This window comes from Pteropus medius, unplaced genomic scaffold (genome assembly GCF_902729225.1).
Source record: "Pteropus medius unplaced genomic scaffold, Ma_sr-lr_union100, whole genome shotgun sequence".
NCBI classification, from domain to species: domain Eukaryota; kingdom Metazoa; phylum Chordata; class Mammalia; order Chiroptera; family Pteropodidae; genus Pteropus; species Pteropus medius.
Window position 1 is genome coordinate 8,741,792 of NW_024342473.1, and position 20,857 is coordinate 8,762,648.

The 20,857-nt window shown below is 38.7% G+C and overlaps 1 long non-coding RNA gene across 2 annotated transcripts in view; it reads right to left on the bottom strand.

The window, feature by feature from the left end:
• The window catches only part of LOC120604435 (uncharacterized), a 101,599-nt gene extending 89,759 nt beyond the window's left edge, over window positions 1-11,840 (bottom strand). For both annotated transcript variants that reach the window (XR_005653339.1, XR_005653338.1), the window contains exon 1: window positions 11,670-11,840. This is a non-coding gene — a long non-coding RNA (uncharacterized LOC120604435). The remainder of the gene's footprint in view (window positions 1-11,669) is intronic.
• Between the last annotated feature and the right edge of the window lie 9,017 nt (window positions 11,841-20,857).

Consider the following 20,857-nt stretch of genomic DNA (forward strand, 5'->3'; position numbering starts at 1 on the left):
CTGGGCAGGGTGCTAAGAAGTTATAGAAAGAGGTGGGCAGGAGGCTGGGAAGGAGGCTGAGCAGAAGGAAGGGAAGAGCTGGGCAGGAGGAAGAGAAGGAGGGCCGGGGCAGGAGGAAGAGAAGGAAGCTGGGCAGGAGGCTGGGAAGGAGGCTGGACGGGAGAGCAAATGATGTTCAGAACTTGGCCTCTTGTACAGCAACTGTATGAAACAAAGCAGGAACTGTGTGGAAACAGTCTCAACTGGGACTGACCACTTTGGCCACTATACAGCAGTCTTTGGCTGCAATATCATGACATGGATGTGTCACCTCTATCCACCATCCACTCTAGTTTATGATCAGAGAAGAGGTTTGTAACAATATCCAGGCTCTTATGATTGTTCGGCTATACAATTCTCTCCAAACCTTTAATAGCCTCTAATTTATTTGTTTCCAGGAAGTTCTCTGTGACAATAACCATACCCAGATTTCTTTCCTAGACATAATTCTCAAACCTAATTTTTTATTTTTTTTCTCATTCAACTCCTTTCCACTCTTTCTCAATTTAATGGTGGCTTTTGGGGAGGTTTAAGAGGGAATACCACATCTTGAATGAGTTCTTAGCCTAAGTTTCATAGGGCTTCAACTTCTCAAAGTCTTCTTGCAACCTAATTTCCTGCCCTTTGCACTCTAGAGGCAGCCAGCTTTTCCTACTTGAAAAGCCCCAAATTTCTGAACTCTATTTTTTTTTTCTTTTCTGCTTTCAAGCTAGGCAGTTCTTGCTTGAGCTTGTGCCCCTAAAACCTCACGAAATATAGTCACTGTCAAGTGGCACAAAGCACTAACATTCGTTTATTCAATTTCTTCCTGTAGAACTATGGTCTCATTAGGCATTTTATCTACCTTCTAAGTTATTGCTGACAAAATTCATGAAATGTTTTGCCTTTGCAAATTGTGTCTCTCCATCCCTTAGGCTTCGAAATCAGTTTTCAACTGCCCCACTCCCCGACTGTGAAGACAGTACTATATGATTTAGTTTTTTGTTACATTAGCACTCATCTTCACCATTTCCTGCATTAGTTCAGACTAGCTTCTGTGACATTAGCAGCTAAGCGGCTTTCCATAATAGAAGTTTCTTTCTTTCTCAGACATAGTCTAATTGGCAAGAGAGGGGCTCTGTTCCATGCAGTTATTTGGGGACTCAGACTGGTAGAGGCTCTACCATTTCACCTGTGGTTTATAAGATTGCCTTGGGCATTGCCATGCAGATCAGAAAGAACAGAGAGATCATGCCTGAGACGTAAACATTCTGTACTTTCACCATATTCTGTTAGCCAGAACTCAGACACGTAGCCACAGCTAACAACAAAGGAAACCTTGGGCCCAGGAGGAAAATCAAATGGGCTTGGAGATGGCTAGATAGTGTCTGAACCTATCCTATTAATTCCAGAGACTTTCAGACAGGTCTAAATAAAAATATCAACCAAATCTCTATACTTTTGATGAGACACTTAAACAAAAAATGTGATACAGAAAGTTTTAAAATACATGGATGACCAAAAACATATAAAAAAACACACACCAAAAGAAAGCAAGGTGGCCATCAGATTAACATTTGACAAAAGGTATCAAGGCAATTGACATTAAATAGAACACTTAAGGAAATAAAATACATCAAATTATAAGTGATAATTGGAAGTATAAGAGAAAGGATAAAAACAGTACCGTAGTGAAGACTTTAACAGGCTACTTTCTAGTTCCTGGCAAACTAGAAAGCCAAAAATATATGGAGTATTTAAGTACTATAATTTAATAAAGGTAATTTAAAATATTATACCTTCAAATTGAGAATGCACATTCTTTTAGCATATGCAGAAATATACACTATTCTTAGCCACAAAGAAAATCTCTTATTCCTAAAAGTTGAAATTGTACAGATCACACTTCCTAATCATATTGCAATGACATTAGAAATATATTTAACCCAAAAATTTATACACAGGTATGCACACATAAAAATAATAATAATAAAAAAAAGACTATAAGCCTAAAACCAAAACTCCACTCCCTTAAGTAACTCTTGGGTCTAAATAATCAAAACAATTGAGTTATTTATATTCTTTAGGCTCCAAGGGACAGAAACTCACTCAAACTATCAATCTGTGGGTAAATACATTGGTGGATGGAGTTGTAATACATGGAGTGCTAGGGAAATGGAATCTAGCAGAAATCTAACAATTAGAGCCATAATGGAAGTGGGCCACCCCCAGTATAAGCAGGAGGTGACCCCAGGTGGGGGCCAGCAGACTGAGAATGTGGATTTTGCTCTCCTGCTTCAGCAAGAACTGACTCAGCTACCCTCCACCAACTGGCTTTCTCCCTCTCTGTCTTTACCTCATAGTTTCTGCTTTTTTTGTGAATGTGCCCTCAACTTGGTCCCTTATGACCTCTCCATTCTTGCACTATAAGACAACTTTTCCATTCTGTTTCTGCTGCTGTCTCTTCCTTTGAGTATTTCTGAATTCGAATTCTTAAGAAATAGAATTGCATTAGCTAGCCCATTCTTTGCATAGGAGACTGCATCTTAGGCCCCTGCCCAGCCTGTGGATTGTTTGGGGGTCTCTATGTACCCTTCATCCAACAGGCAAAGACCAAGGAGGGAACAAATGATATAAAACATGGATTCCTAATGGCTGCTGCCATTTCTGCAAAGACAGGGATCAACACTTAGGAGGGGCTGCAGTCATGGGGAGCTGGATAATAAACATTTGTTGAATGAACAAATGAAGAACCTACTATTATCAGGTATTTTAGACGCTAAGCACTTTGTGTGTGACACCTATATGAAGTCTTCCAAAATTCACATTTACAGACATTGAAAGAGATCCACAATATAATGCTGATTAAAAAAATAATAATAAGATTACAAACAGGATTATTCAGTTTTTGAAAGATAAAATGTTTGTATGCATAAGAAAAAACCTAACAAGATATAAAATATATAAACATGTTTAACCATGGCTTTCTCTGGGTGGCACGTTTGGGGTAATTTCAATTTCTTCTTAAATCTTTCTGAAGTGTTTGCATGTACCTAACATTGAGTTTATACTGGTATTCTTTCTATAATCAGGATAAGAAAGCTATTTTTATTAGGGAATGGGGAGTCTTAAAATGCGCATACCTTTTGACCTAGGAAATCCATTTCGAATAATTTCTCCTAAAAGAATAACTGGAGTTAAGCTCAAATATATTTTTATAAGAAAGTTTAAAGGTTGGATTCTACGCCCCCTCCCTTTCTAGAAGGAGAAGCTATTTAACTTTTGTGATGCTTCATGGTTTCTCTATAAATGTGACTGAAAAATGAGTCTCCTCCCTGTTTCCTTGCATGGCCACAAGAAAATTCAGCGAAACAAGTTAACCACTGGTTTTGAAACTAACCTATAGACAAAGGTGAGAATGGCTGGCAGTGTTCCTGCTGCAGCAGCCAGGAAAGTGGAATCAGCGAATGTCGAACTCCTTATAGAGAAAAACCTTTTTTTTTTTTTTCATGCCAACATCAGGAAGCCCTTTTTCTCCAGATAGCAAATTTCCTAAGCTCTTTTGTTATGAAATTTGCTTCAGAAAAGGATCTGAAACTAATGAGTACGGAAGGATAAAAGACAGATAACAACTTAACAACATAGTTCACCATCAAAACACTTAATGAAAGTTATCCCTCCCTCCAAGCCAAGATTTGTACCTGGAAGTCTGAGATGTGACCCCTGATCAGCATTTTAATGAGCACACCAGATAATTTTTATGGAAGTGGTTTTAAGATGACATTGTGAGAAATACCACCTTAACTTGCTATCTCAAGCATGGTCATTTGCATTTCAATGATGACCAAAGCCTCAAACTAAAGGAGAGAAGTTAATGTCCATTTCTGGCAGCATGATGAGCTGGAGACCCTAATCAATTCAACTGCTGTCTTTTGGCATCCTTTGAAATTTGTTGATGAGCTATCCAGAAGGCAAGACACCCTCTGAAACCAAAAAGCCTAAATTTAAAGCAAAAAACCAAAAGGCAAAGCAGAGCACTTACATTGGCTTTTGGCCTGAGGGACTTGGCAAACCCAGGTAAAACTCAGTATCAGTTTTCATACTGCAAAGATTTCAGGTTAAAAGAAACAAAGCTCTGCAACCACTTTGGGAAATAATTTGGCATTTTCTAATAAATCGGAAGATTCATAAGCTATATAATTCCACATCTTCTTTCCTAGGAATAAACCTAGAGAAACTACCGCACATATGTACTAGAAGACCCATACAAGAATATTCATAGTAGCACCGTTTAGCAAAAATCTAGAAATAATCCAAATGTATATTGATTATATAATAAAATTTAAATTGTGGCTATTCATTCAATTCAAGTATATATAGCGATGATATGAATGTACTACAGATACATGCAAGAACATGGATGAATCCCAAGACATAATGTTGATTTTTTTAAAAAGTTGCAGAATATAGTATGAGTCTATTTATATGAAGTTCAAATATAGGTAAAATCAAACAAAACATTTTATAGAGAAATAAATATAAAAGGTAAAATCTTAAAGAAAAGCAAGGTGATTAACAATACAAAAATCAGGATAACAATTTTCTCTGAAGGGGAAGAACCTACAAAGGACCTCGAAGGTAATGATAAAGTATTTTTCATAAACCAGGTGCATGATATCATCATTCATTTTATCTCATACATGTTTCATATATCTATACTTGTATTTTTCATATTGAAACTACTTTCAGATATTATATATTCCTTCAAACTGAATTTCTATTAGAGTATTTCAAACTTTCATAAGCAACTGGGAGAGAGATTTAAGAGAGATTCAGAGAGGCTTCCTGTCTCCCTACTTATAGGGTGAGGAATGACTGCTTTGTCAGGTAAGTTCCTCTGACTCTCCTATCTCTCTCCTTTTTAAAAACCCAGAGTTCAAATAAACTCCCCAACTCTTCTACTGTCATTTGCAGGCATTCTTTTCAAGGCCATCATGGTCCATTCACCCAGCATTTTTAAATGAACACAACTTATCCACACAATGTTTGCCAAACATATATAAAAAGCCCCCAGTGGGCAGTGCCATGGCATCTCAGTAGAATTTGCCCAGACCTCATCCCACTGACTTTCCTGGATACTCAAATGTCCTCATTTTGGTTCAGTTTCTTGGCTCCAGCTGTTTGCTTGGCTCTTGTGATGGGTGACCTAGTTGGGTCACGTGTTTCAGCTTTATCTTCAGTACTCCCTGCAGAGCCTGTTCTCCGACATCCTTCTCCAAGTCTCCTGTGCCTGCGACCTCCACCGACAAATACCCTTGAGAGGAACAAGTTCTTCCTCAAAGACATCCATCTCCCCATCCCAAATACTGTGGTGAGGGCTCAGAGGAGAGCAGCTGCTTCAAATTCGCCACAATAGAGTGATTTCGTATTAGTCTGAGTCATGAACCTGGACCAGTGTCCCCCATTTCAGCCCTGTTGACATTAGCAAGTAGAATACAATCACTGGGAAGTTCCAAACAATGGAAAGACTCTTTGAAGAAACTGATGACCATTTTACTTTTGGCCCGAGCTTGGGGAAGGATGGGCATTCCAGAGAACCCATCCAAGATACCACCTAATCTGATCCTTTACTCTCAAGAGTTCAAAGTGTCCCTCACAGAGGGACCCTGTGTTTCACAGTCTACTGCCCAAGGAACTTGTTGCTACAACAAAAAAACTCCCAAACCATGGAAACTGTTTGTATCAGCCAAACTCAAAGCTCAACTACATACACAGCCTAAAAATCAAGTTGCCTTAATCTTGCATTTTTGGCTCATTTTGCCTGGCCACATCCTAAAACCAAATGGGTTGAATTATTCGATGAAAAATAAATTTCATCCATGGGAACTGTTGCTATTGTCACTGAAAACAAAGGGAAGGTGTTTTTATGCCATGCCTTAGAAGGGGTGAAGTCATTATTTTAGGATAAAAAATCAGGCTTTAATTCCTGCCACATGCAGAAAAATGAAGTTGGTTGCTTAGACTCCCTGTTAAAAGGTCTCTTATTATTTTAAATTGTGTTTTAAAATATCAAGTCCAGGGAAATCTTTCTGGAGAACAATTTGAAAATGTATATTTAAAGTCTTTAAAATGTGTATAATTTTACCCAGTAGTTCCAATTCTGAGAATAATTATGAAAGTTCCCAAAAGAATGATCTGCGTGGATATTTAATGCTGCGTTACTTTTAATACTGAAAGAAAAATAAAAACAACCTTTAAATGTCCAATATAGGAAATTGGTTAACCAAATTGCTGGATAGTAGAAATGTTCTTTAAAAGCTAAATAGTACCCTGACTTAATCATAACTCTTTATTCTTTTCTTATTATCTAATGCCCCAGCATGCTGAGTGCTCAGAGCTAGTAGGCTCTAGTTAACCCACACACCAGTACTCCCACAAGGTGATTGTGTGCTCACCAGGAATCAGTTATGTTTGTTCCCAAACCTGTTTATGCTGCTATAGTTTTTTATGCTATAGCTGCTAGAATTATAATTAAATTATATAATTTAATTAAATAATATGTACACCAATGAAATGATAAAGAGATTTTTATTTCTCCTAAAGCTGGATTTAATGTTTTAGAAAGACTAGATAAAGCTGAGCTGCTCCCCCCCAAACCCAAGAAAAACACAGCTGTTGAATTAGATGATAGTGGACAATTGTAAAATATTACGGGGGAAAACTGTAATGATGCCAAAATCTTTTCTCTAGATTGGCAAATACATGTTAATCTAAGATAAATGGTTTAGGGTATGTTTTAAGTTAAAATAAAAGGTTTAAGTTACTCTGACCAAGTTGGAAATGAGAGATTCTATTAGACACCCATATGATAGAATACTCGTCAGCTATTAAAAATGAGTACTTAGAAAAATAGATGAAGTGGAAATATGTTTGCGGTACATTTGTCGATAGGCACAAAAAATCAGTTAAAGAAGAATAAATAACACATGATCCTAATTTTGTTTAAAAGTATATATTCATCCACAAGAAAACTCTAAAGGAACATATTCTAACATGTTAACAGTGGTTATTTCTGGGCAATTATGGTGATCTGTGGTCTGGCTATGGAATATCATGTGGAGCGAAATTAGCAGACTACAGAGGGACAAAAGAAGGTGAATAAGAAAGAGAAGTCTGAAGTCTGAGAAGACAAGAAATGCAAAGGAATTACTGTCAGCTTTCTGCTTTCATTTTCATTTCCTGGTAACTGGTTTCAGTGTTTCTCTGAGGCCTGGAAGCATTCTTGGCTATAGTTCTACGAGATATCCATATTATTAATTCCTCAGTTTTGCTGAACTTAGGTTTCCTAAGTTTAGTTTCTATTACAGCAACAAAAATTTTTTCTAATACAAAGAGCTCATAGACTCACTTTAAAACAAACAAGTGTACATATTCACCTAAAATTTGGGTTATCTTGATGCACAAACAAATTTGTGCAAACAAATATCTCTGAGGGTTCATTAATTACTTTGGACCCCAAGTACCACCAAAACTGAGTTATGAATAACTGGAAAGTTCCAGTCCCTCTTGGGTGTTCATCTTGAATTAAAGAATAAACCTAAGAAAGTGTGGAGCCCATTTGGGTTTGAAAGAGCCATCAAGGATGGCCCTAGCAGCTTGAGACTGGGCTTTCAGCTTGTCAAGCCTGGATGAGGGCACTGACCAATGCTATAGGTCCTTGTTTGGCACCAATAGTTTATTCCCATTACAGGGGACTGGCATGTTGTCCCATGCCTATGGTTGGGGCCTACTGTCGTCGGCACCAGTTGGACTTACCAGACCTGTTTGAACTTCACCAAGGATATAATAAGCCAATCGAATTTAATATATTTCTTGAAAGTTGCCCCTGGGCCTCCTCCATCAGAATGAACTAGGGAGCTTGTTAAATGCCCTTCCTATCACACCGCCAAGGGCTTCATTCCAGGGACCCACGACTTTTCCAAAGGATCTGGGGCCTTCTGGCATTGGAGGTTTTACTTTAAAACTTCTATTGTTCCTTGGGGTAAACAATGTCCAAGGAGGGGGCTTGTAAACATTTTCCATCCTGGGGATATACAAAAGAATTTACAACATTCTCACCCCAGGTCTTCTTCCAAGACTCCTGAGGCAACACTGTAGGGGAAATGCCTGTTATGTTAACCTCATCCAGTCACCTCTCTCTGCACACACTGGTTTGTGCAGAATGAGGTAGGACTCCAAATCTGCCCCAAACTACCAATTAAAGCTAATAAAAATCGTGGATCCCCTGGTGCACAGACCTAGCACTTGGGTCCTGCAGAGCTGTGCTTCTGGCAGGGAACTCCCCTCAACTTGCCCCCTAACAGGGCTTAGACATTGTCCCTGTCCAGGTGACTCCCAGATCCCAGGCTCCAGCCTGATCTCCCTCCAGAGATCTGTTTCTACCAAAAAGGACACTCTTCTGTCCGCTTGTACAAAACTGAGCTCGTCTTTCCGTCCTCAAGCTTGTCTGGCTCCTGTGTTTCTCATTTCTATTAAAGGAACCCCATCCTTCCTTTTAGAGAGATTTAAGACCTTTGAGACAGCTTTGAGGGTCTCTTTTCCCTCCAATCAAGTATCAGTAACAAAAAGATTAATGACAGCAATGACAACAATGCTTCTCACTGGCTAAAATCAGATGTAGCATATGGCTAGTGTGACTGAGAAATGTTTTTTTGTTTTAATTTCATTTAATTTTAATTAATTGATTTCAATTTTAAAGCTGACACTCGATTCAGTCATTGGAAAACTAAGTACGTTTGTAACAACTTAAGAATATGAATCTACTTTTTCAACTGTAAATTTTAAGATATCTATATATAGATCAAATATTTCTGATGAAAATTTAGTATCTGAATATATGCCGTAAGTAAAAATACACACAGAATTTTCACAACTTAGGACAAATCAAAAAGGATCCAATACAACTAAATAATAAATTTTATATTGATGTTTTGAAATGATAACATTTTGGGTATATTGTGTTAAATAAAATGTATTAAGATTTAAAGAAATAAATAAATAGAATCAGATGTAGCAGATGAGCCCTTTGAAAGCATCTACTTAGGTGTCAATAATCTGAATGAATTTAAAACAGGCTATCATGGTATCATAATTTCCAATTGCTCAGAAGGATCCATTCAAGGAGAAACAATACTTTACAGCCTAATTCTAACTGCAGGGACTCAAAAGTAATAAAGTTATATATTTGGAAATAATATTCTAATGATCAGATATTTTTCTAATGTAGACTAGTATCTCAACTTTAATCTAGGATAGTGAGGTTTCCCTAGGCACACATGTACCTATTGAAAGGTTTAGTACATTCAGACAGTGGCTGATGTCTACTACAGAGGTAAGTAGTAAATGTAACATTTGTTGAGCACTTACTATTTTCAAGTAAACGTGAGGGATAAAAGATCAACTACAAACAGTCCCTCAAAGCAGTCGCCCAAAAGACTAGTGTGGGAAATGCACAAAGATAGGTTGATGTTAATACAAACCTGACGGAAGTCCTGTTGTAATGATTGCGGGAGGCAGAAGAGGGAGTGGTTAATTCTGACTCAAGGAATGAAGAAAGGCTAAGGCTTCCAAGAGTAGAGCTGGGGATAAGGCACTCGTAGAGAAAAGCACATGAGCAATGGCAGACACACAGGAAAAGGGCTTGCCATGGGAGCAGTTTGCTGTGTGTAGAGGGTGTGCCCAGTAGGGTGGGGACAAGCCAACGTGTGGGAAACAGACCTGGAGACTCTTCCAGGGAGCTTGGGCTTTATTCTGTAAGCACTGGGGAGCCACTGACATTTTTTGAGCCAAGGAGTGACCTAGGTTTGGGGTACTCTCTTAGGCATCTGTGAGTAGAATGGTTTAGTGTCAAGAAAACCTGAACACTACTGAGAAGGTTATGGGGTCCATTGTCCCCAGTTGAGACTTTTCCTAATCTTTCAGTTTACCTGCTATTTGCAGAGAGGACTACTGGCATCACAGGATGTGAAAAGTTATAAATTAGGATTATGATTATTTCTTTGTTCCAAAAGACTGGTTATGAGAGATTTTTTAGTATCCTTTTCATAATCTAAGATCCTCTAGTGAGATATTTAAATATGTAATATATATATATATATATACACACACACACACACACAATTTGCTCAGTTTATAAATATTGACCTTTTCAAATGGAATTGTTTGACATTAATGTGTTTTTAATGTACAGATGAGAGGATATTCTTTGAAAAACTGTCTTTTAATGCATATCTATCGTTTTTGAGTAAATTACAAAGAGCATTCCACCACCAGGAATAGAACTAAAGAAAACTCGTTCTGCCTTGTCTACAGACCATGACTTCTGCCTTGGGGCCATGTGCACTGAAATGAACACCAGCTTCATCTTGTGTGCATGGGAGGGGGTCGTGGGCTAAGGGGCATGGATTGTTCTTCTCTCGGGGTGGCCGGATAATCAAAACCTAAGTACCAAGAACTCCACATCGTAAGCAAAAAAAGAGACCAAAGCTTTAAATGACTAGTTTCAAGATATGCTCCTAATCAGTTCTAAAGCTGAGAGATAATCTTCATCTCTAGAATTCCTAAGGACATTTCCTCCTTTTTATCCTAGAAAGAAATAAAGTGCCCAAATGTTTTTAAACTTCCTCTGAGGATTTCACACTTTTAAACACATCGGATATAACCAATTTACTAGCAAAGGAGTTAAAAATACAACATGTTTATGTCCCTAACTTTTGAACAAAGGCAAAAAAAAATATTACTATGTAAAAGTTGTTTTTCTGTCCCACAAATCGTCATTGCTACTCACAAGTCCATCTGGTGTGTTCTTAGGATCAAACACAACATATGCTTTGCAAGTACTCCAAAATTTCTGGAACTTCACATCTCTTGCCTTAAGCCCTAGGTCTGAACCTGCCTCCGATCCTGTGGGGTCAGAGGGGAAGCATGTCAGCCAACATACTGACCTTAACACTTCCTTCTTCACCTGTGACATAAGTCACAGAGACTCTATAAAAAAGCGAGGGGGTGGGGGTTGCTGCAGCTGTGTCCTGTGATGGGGGAACTCTCTCCAGGATGTGTACACATACCCTCCCCTACTTGAAACTCTTTCTTTTTTCCTAGTTTCCTTCCTGATGCCATACACCTAGAATTTGCCCAAGTCTTTTGAGTTGACAACTGATTTGGGCAGCCCGCCTAGATCTGTGTTCCAGCCTCTTCTTGCAGATAAGATCCTGTTTGTCAGATCCTTCTCTGATCTTCACTGACCAGCCAAGGGCCAGATAGATCCTCCCTGTCAAGATCCTCAGTCCCCCCAGTCCAGCTCCTTCTAGGAGGGAATTCACACAGTCAGACCACAGGATAAATATTCCTCACTCCTCACGTGATGTGCCTTAACACTTAGCCTTAACTACAGGAATACATTATAGCCCCTTCATTCAGCACAACTATAACTGGAAAATAAGATTTGCAATATTTTAAAAAACATTGTCAGAGCTAACAATTAGTAAGGCCCCTGTGGCCTGCCAAGTTATATATTAGTACCCAACTTGTCACACTGTCTGGCTGACTAAGTTGGCCTACAGATTCCCAAATGTGAGACTCTAATGACTCACCTGAAGGTTTAGTAGTCAGAAGGCTGGACCCTCCACTTGGAAAGTTTTCTAATGAGCGGGATGTTAACTTGTGAGCCTGAACACTGCCTTTTGTTCTGGATGTGTCTGTGTGGTGTATGCAGAGACAGAGCTCAACACAGATGGTGCCTCCTGAATCATTAACTTCAGGCAGCTGTGTTCAGCGGCCACTGGGCTCCCTGGCAGCACACGCACCGTAAGCCCATGGATCATAACAATAAATAGTACGAGACCTCTTGCAGGTCGTAGGCCATGGAACACATGTTTAACTTCTTCAGGAAAAGAAGAATCCACTGGCAAAAAAAAAAGAAAGAAAGAAATTTGCCAAACACCTCATTTCCTGCTAAATAACCAGATGGTTATGAATCATTTAAAAATCCCTTCTACCTCCATGAACAAATATTTCATGTTATTTACAAACTAGTAGTACATCGATGACTGTGTAAATGCATAAGAAACTTCTAAGAAGTGGAATATATTTCTCAAGTATGTGGAAAAATATATAACATTAAAATCTTTATTTTCCCAGGTTTTCTGAATAGTGTGTATTAAACAGTTAGTTACTGATGACCCAACGAAGGTTATTGGTGTCCAAATGCTAGACAGATCACTATTCTGGAGAAAGGATGTTCCATGAAGCAGTAACTAAACTTATGTGGTTTCACTCTCTGATTTAGAAATGACAATAAACATTTTTCTTATGGCTTTGAAAAGAGAAAATGAATGCTTTTTTGAAAGAGAAAAGAAATAGAGAGAGAGAGAAGGGAGGGGAAAAAGGGAGAGAAGTATTCGATAGTTTTTTGCTAGCCAAGGTGCCTAAGAGCTTTGAACAAAAATAGGAAAGATGGAGTTTTCTGCACCCAACTGCCTCTCCCTAGAGCAGAGCATAGGCTCTCGGCCTCTGAGGGGACGCATCACCCTTCAGCAGAATCTGGCACAGGGCAGTTCTGGTGTTGTCTTCTTTGGCCTCCTGACAAGAATGTTCGCTTACAGATCCCAAGTTATCCTAAGTCCATCTGGTGTGTTCTAAGGATCAAACACAAATGTGGAAGACTCCCCTCTCCTGAGCCTACCCTCTCTCTCAGGCTCTGACCTGCTTTCACAAGCACCCCAGCAATCAGGGTGAAGAGCAGACTCGTCCCAAAAAGGGTGTTCTGGGAAGGAGACGCTGAGCACACTGTGAGTGGCACCTCTGTCCCCTCACCCCACCCCAAGAGGCAGAATGAATCAGCCAGACGTCCCTGACAAACAGTGTCAGAAGACAGACGGTTGGGGTCTCATGGATCTTCCAGCTTGGTGATTAGCTGTGCACTGTTTGGTTGATTTCTTGATAGAGACAAAGCTATAAGGGAACTGAGAGATGATTTTACAGAAGGAAGAATAATGAAGCTTAACAAAGTTAAACAACTCATGTTGGTCACACTGAGTTACAGAAGAGTTGGAATTAGATGCCAAGGATGGATATTTCACTTTTAATGTTTGCCATCATATGGATTTGTTTAAATTATCTACTCTTTAACAGAAAATAAAGCTCGGGCATTGGAGGTGGTAGGGAATGAGAGTGAGGCGAAAGGAAACATCAGTTAGCACTTATGTCACTAAACAGATACCTTTTTGACACAGACTTGACATGTCCAATAAAATAATATGCCACCTATACCAGCTCGCTTAACCTGAACAACAAGTTCAAATGCCAAGGTGGCAGGAGAAGGGAGAAGGCACAGAAAGAGAAGAGAGGGGCAGAGGTTTCTATTCTTTCTCAGGACAGGAGCCTGGCACCTCATTCTTTTCTGAACAATAGAAGCACTGTGTAAGCCCCACATCAACCAGGGAAGGGGAAACCCAGGAGACCCCATATTTTGTAACCTGGAGTGCTTCTTCATTTCCTCATTGACTCCCGATTCTGGGGGCTCCAGGTGGGCAGCGTTGAAGTCTAGTTACATTAACTGTCCACACATCCTGTCTTTGATTTTACTTCTCTACGGGAAGTAGCCAGGGTGCAATTGGAGGCTCTATGTGTCTGGAATTTACGACAAAAGTGGATTTATAAACAGAATCTAAGGGCCTTTCTGAGAAAGAGGAATTGGCCTCTCTTCAGTCAGGAGCCAGAGAGTTATTTGCGCGCCAAGCAAATACCTCTCGAGCTAACAATAAATGGCTCTAGGGACATGTCATTCATTGACCCTGGGAATGCACCCGAGACACCTCTGGAATTTGCAAATTACTGTTAATCACATTAAATTGTGAGGGTTACAGATTCTTCCAGAAATGATGATCATTAGAAATGTGTAGTGTCAATTGAAGCTCTGATGAACAGGCACTACCAGTTTGAACTGTTTTTATTGTAATCCAAGTCCCTGAAAATGATCTGCGAATTCATGCGTGCAAGCTAACTGTGAGTCAGAATTGGCCAATATTGTGAGAAGTGAAGTTAGAATCTGTATTCTTTCCACCTCCCCTTAGACAGAGTGCCTACTGCATTGGTCTGGTGCTTGAAACACCTATCATAGGTTATTACTTTGGGCTTAAGCATTTTTTTATCTAAGAGACTTCCTTCGAAATGAAAATATCCTGGGAATGGACAACATATTGGGTAATTATAGGCTGAATTGTGTCCCTGGTCAAAACAAGTACTTGATATTCTGACTCTGCTATTATCTAGCTGGGCTTATGCCTAAAAGTGACAGGACTGAAAAATATCAAGATCAGGGAACTAACAGACGAATCCCTCCCTGAGGGAGTGTTGGGCATGGAAGTAATTGATGAAGAGTGGTTATAAAATGGGAACACAGTTTTCTAATTATGGAATCAATAGGTCTCATATACATTCTAAGGCACGCTTCCCATGCCTCAATTACCAAAGGAAAAGGGGGACTGAACACCAGAAAGTTCCACCCCTGTCTTTACAACACAGTTTGGGAGAGAAGAATGGGGCAAGTTCCCAGTTTACGGGGTAAAGTTTAAAGATTACATGGATGACTTTCATTGCCACTTGTTCTATGGGTACAAAAAACTCAGCAGCCTCAAGTATACCTGAAGGAAAATAATAATATAATATAAAATATAATATAATATAATATAATATAATATAATATAATATAATATAATATAATATAATATAATATAATATAATATAATATATACATAAAATAATGTGAGGTTTAATATGATAGAGAAGGGCAAGTCAGGAAGGGTAGGAGTAAAGAGGGAGGGAGAATGGGAAAGGAAAAGAAAGGGAAGGGAGGGGAAGGGAAATAGAGTATTTGTTAAGCTGTCAATAAACTGACCTGCATGCATATGGATGAACGTGGCTGGCTTGACAATAAAGATCCCAACATAGAACACAGAGGATTCACCATATAACAGTTAACCTAGAGATCCCTAGTGAATGTACTTTTTCAAAAAGGATATATGATTAAAAACTTTCCACCACTAAAGATGACTCAAAGTTGTCTCACAAATCTTACTTATATACTGTAATGAGTTGTGAAGAATATACTTTACTTGAAAGCCTTGAGTATACAGATCATATAAATGCTTACAAAAGAAAAGACACATGAGATGTGTCCTTAAAAGATATTTTTAGACTAAATAAAAGTTTTCTGAAGCTATAAGTTTTCAAACTTGCAACTAGGAGTTTTCTAAAGTTTAGTTTTAGTTTTAAAACTAAAACAAAACACATCCAAAAATGTTCGTAGAATAGTTAAAACGATTCTTTCTGATTTGTAGAGTTAATATGTTCAATGGAAGGAAAATGCTAAGCTTAGATGTGGTACATATAGACAATGGAATATTACTCAGCCATAAGAAAAGATAAAATACTACCATTTGCAACAATATGGATTGATTTTGAGATAATCATGCTAAGCGAAATAATTCAGACAGAAAAAGTTGAGAACTATACGATGTCATTCATATGTGGGATATGAAACTGAAAGCAACAAATGAACAAGACAAACAAATAAAACCTCATAGACACAGACAACAGTTTAGTGGTTACCAGAGGAAAAGGGGGGATGAAGAGAGGTAGATAGGTGTAAAGGGGGGTGAAATATATGGTGACAGAGGATTTGACTTTGAGTGGTGAACACATAAGGCAATATACAGATGATGTACTATAGAATTGTATGCTTAAAACCTACATAATTTTATTAACCAATGTTACCCCAATAAATTTAATTTCAAAAAAAGAAAATGCTAAGCTTTTGAGTAAAGAACTAATAGCTAATACTATTAGGTAATATTTATTGAGCATTTACTATGCACATTTGCTCTCTCCAGCAACTCGTGGGGTAGGTATTAGTATTCTCCTCATTATAGATTGAGGCAATTGAGGTTTAGTGATATTAAACAACTTAACCAAGGTCATGGGATTTGTCAGTTGTGGAAGATAAGTAAGAACTTGAGCAGTCTGACCCCAGCACCTATTCTTGCAGCTACTACATTGCCTTGTCTCCCTACAAATTAAAAAAGAAAACACCTTAATCTTCAGTTGTCTGATGAAATGATCAGTGATTCCTCTGCTTCTGAGTAAAGCATTTATAGTGCAATAAATTCTCTTCCACTTTTCCCTTCCTCTCCAGGATTTCCAAAGCTTGTCCTCTTGTCAGCTGCTCAGCACAGGAGGGACCTACCGCTCATTTTATTTTTTCTCTAGCTAGAGCCGAAAGCTGCTTCACCCGCTCAGGACTGCCCCAGCTACTAAATTCTACCTGCTCGCTCAGACACCACTGAGTGAGCAGTATCGGGAGGCATCACAAATCTGCTGAGTACTGAAGAGAACCATGCCCTCCGGCAAGGAGGTGCCAGGAAATATTCCACGGGGATGTCTGGGGTTTTGGAACCAGTTGAGACATAGTGCCCACTGAGGAAAAGGAAGTGCAGAGCTTCTCCACCCCCAGATTATACATGTGTGGAAGAATGATCTGTTAAGTATGAATGCACCTGTAAAATCTCAATTCTTCTGTCATCTGTGTCTGTCATTGTCTTTAAAGATGGGCTAATGACCCACTTGCTCGTTCTCCTTGGCCAGCCATCTTTCAGTCATTTGTCAATAAGTTAGTACTGAGTCAGGGATGAGAAAGTCAGTCAGACTTCAACCATCAAGGGTTATGACATCTTGGTAAAAAACTGAAGTTGTAGGAGGATAAATAAGCTTTGTCAGAGCAGGAACTTCGTCTTGTTGGTTGCCAGTGCTCCATGAAAGTGTCCAGAAAGGAGGAGGAGGAGGAGGGATAAAGGGGGAAGGAATGAAACTTTTCTCCCACTAGAAAAGTGGCATTTGATGCTCACCTGAGCCTCAGGCTCCTCCTTGTTCTCAAGATCTAATTATATCTTAGGCGGGAGAGATTTACATTTGTTTGGCATCAACACAGCATCGAGTCAATTTGCTGCCAGCTTCTCCTGACTATGCATTTAAGATCAGGAATGAGACTGAGTGCATGTTTCAGTTATCTATTGTTTCATATAAAACACAGCAGCTTAAAACGACAGAGATCATTTATTTGCCCATAATTCTATAATTTGGTCAGGATCCAGTGGGGACAGTTTTGTCTCTGCTCCATATAGTGTCAACTGGGGTAACTCAACTGGGGCAGGACGGTCCACTTCCAAGACAACTCACTCACAAGGCTGTCAAGATAGTGTTGGCTGTCAACTGGGATCTCAACTAGGGCTGCTGGCCAGGGGCCTTGGTCTCCCCTATCTGGGCTGTCCATGTGGCTGCTTGGGCTTTTTCACAATAAGGCCGCTAGGTTCCAAGAGCAAGTATTCCAAGAAAACAAGCCCTAGTATTAAAGCATGTATCAAGCTTCCACTTGCATCACACTTGCTAATGTCCCGAAGGCCAAAGACAGTTCCATAACCAAGCCCAGAGTCAACAAGGAAGGGGACTATACAAGGGTATGAATACCAGGAGTCGTGCTTCATTGTTGGCCACCAAATTAACAGTTTACCACAGAATATGACTGTTTTTGTTTCTATTAGTAGGAAAAAAATTGAGACTTGATGTTATTTTCCTACTTGTACATTTTTTATTAAGCAAAACTTAATACCAATGTTTCCTGTTTTCTGTTGGCTTCGGAAAACTCTTGGGGAAAAAAAGTTCTATGAGAAAAAAATGTTATGGGTATATAAAATCATGAAAATAGTTGTTCTTATTTAAAAAAAAAAAAAACTATCCAGGAACCACAGGGAAGGAAGGGGTACACTTGAGGGATGATTATGTTACAAATGGAAATCATGGCATGCTGGTTAGCAAAGCACATAAACAGGCAGAAAGTACACACAAATGTCATAAGGAGTAGAAATGTCACAAATTAATAAAAGTTCACAAAGAAATAATAAAGGCTTTCCAGGTACAGTCAGAAGAACAAAAACAAAATAATAGTTCAATTTTGTAGCAGCAACATTTCAACTGCACTTTCTAAATTGTTGTTAATTTGACTGATATTTTATGTTTATGTCAACAATGAGATTGTTAAAATAGTGAGATGACGAATACTTTGAGGATTGGGTTAGAATTCAAATTAACTGAATAGAAGAACATTAACATTTTTTGAGCTGTTAATATGTTCCAAGCCTGCATTAAGAACTCCATGTACGTTATCTTCAAAAAACACTTAGGCCACAGAGAGTTTTAGTCACTTTCTCAAATCACACTGCCGGTCACACAGCCAGATCTGTCTGTTTATTTTGATCAATTCGTGAGATAACAAGTTTCTATAAATAGAAACATTTGTTTTTTCATTGACTCTATGAAACTGGAAAATATATTACCAGAGGGAAAAAAATATGGATCAAAGATGCAATAAAAACATCACATATAAAAATTTTAAAAGCTCTCTGAATTTCCAAACTGAATGGAAAAATTTTTTAATGAAATGATGATAACAGCTCTCAAAGTAATTAACCAAATCAAATATTGAACCTTCAAATATCTAAATATGAATGTTTCCCTGTGGCTAGATGTATGAGAGAGAATATTTTTAAAAGCAATAAGCTGCTTATTTCTTTATTCCAAGTATTCCCTTTTAAATCGCCCAGAAGTTATAAATTTAAAAAAAAATCTTGATGCTTTAAAAACTTCAAAATGACTTACTCTGTGAAGTCTTTAGCTAAGCTTATTTGCTTATTTCCTATGGACCCTCCCCAATTTTTTATTACCTAAGGATTTTGCTCTGCTTTAGCTTAGAAATACTAACATGGTACATTAATTGAACCATTTGGTTGACATGCTTTTTAAGTCCTTGATGCTAGTGAAAAAAAAATCACTCATTTTTACTTCCTAGAACTAAACAGGGTATGTATATGGATTGATCATTCCTCTAGTAGTAACAGTAGCAATAGTAGCCCTGTTAGATACTGCTAAAAGCCCTAGCTTTTTAATTTATTATTTTTTTTCAAAGTTGGCATTTCTTCACAATGAAGACAGTGACTCGATAGTGCTGCAGCGTAAACACAGGCCACATCCCTGGGGCATTTAAGCAGGAGAAGAGCATATAGAACTAGTCCATTTTTCTCAGAGCTCTGTTAGAATTAAATGTCCAATTTTGGACTCAGTAACTTAGGCAAGTAGAAGAAAGTTTGAGAACTGTCCAGAAAAGAGTTGTGAAAATTATTAAAGGCCAAGGAAATAGGTCTTATGAAAAATCTAAAAGAACTAGGGCTTTTTATTCTATAAAAGAGATGCCTACACTGGGATTTAAGATCCGTCTTCACATCTGGGTCGAGCTATTGTAGAAGTAGATTGAGGCTCAACATGAGGATGTCTATGAGGGCTGTAAGATTCTGGAGCAGAGCGTCAGAAAGGGGAGTTGATTCAAAAAATAGGCTGGAAGCCTAGTGTTGCCCCAAAACAGACTTATACTCAACCATCAACAACAGGACTGGCCCTGTTTCTGGGGACGTTCATCATTCACGGAATCTAATGAGATTCGGAGATGAGGCCAAAGGGTAAAATCTCTGGCTCCACATCCACTCATTGCTTTGTTTTCAAGGGATTCTTTAGTGCAGCTCTGAGTATTTACTAATGGTAATGTGCTTTCAGATGTAACATTGAATGTCCTGCTAGACCAGGATAATAACACTTACTTTAAAATGTTGTGAGGATCAAATGAGACAATAGATGTAAAATGCCTCATCTGCAGTAGGTGCTTTGTAAGTCTGGGTTCCTCTCCCTTCCTGTGATTGGGCAGAACTATAGGAATGGAAAGGTGGAAGGAGTATTTAGTTGGAGCATAAATAGGGACTGTATACATTTCATAGCTAAATTTCAATGATCTGAACACCAACAATATGTAGAAACTACCCTTAAGGGCAACCAATCTTCAAGTAACAATTTTAGGAGGCTCAGACTCATATTTTACTGTGTTCCGAAGTCTACTGCATTTTTGAGTGCTTTATGAATGCCAAGTTCTTTGCTGGGCACTTTACATCCTAACACAACAGGTAGATGTCATTGTCCCTATTTTATAAATCAGGAAACTGAGGCCCTGAAAGATTATGTATTTGCTGATTAAGATATACGGAGACCAAATTGGGGAGCTAGAATTGGAACCCAGGTGCTTTCTGGCTTTGATGCCTAAGATGGTGAAGGGGAAGGGAGAAATAATATGACTGACTCATACAGAGTCACTCAGAGGCACAGCCAGAGTTAGAATTTAAAGCTACCAAGTGCAGAGCCACTGTTGAGCCACACCATCATGTCCCGACACCTGGAATCTGTCACCATTTCTAGGTGTCATTAAAAACATGTTTCCAGGAGTTAGGTCGGAGGAATCTGCTTAAAACCCACTGTGTGAGAGTCTTAGAGGGAAGATAGAGGATTGTTTACTTCCTCAGATCCAATCTCTTTATATCTTAAGCGGATTTCTGAGGGTACAGAAAAAGCTCTCTTTGTTCCTGACACAAGTAAGTCTTGAGTGTCACTCGAGTGCTTCTTCTCAGCTTGTGCCAGCATGCCTCTCTGTACCTACAAATAGCTCTCCATTCACTTAAGGCATACAGGTAGGAACAGAGCAATTCTGACTCATCATTAGGCAGCTCCAATCTGGTGCTATTTGCCTTTCTTCACCCCGTCACCAAGCTAATGTGTTGTATTAACAGTGATATTTATAGACAACAAATTGAACCCAAAAGCAGCAGCTATGCCCATCCCATTTAGAAAGAGC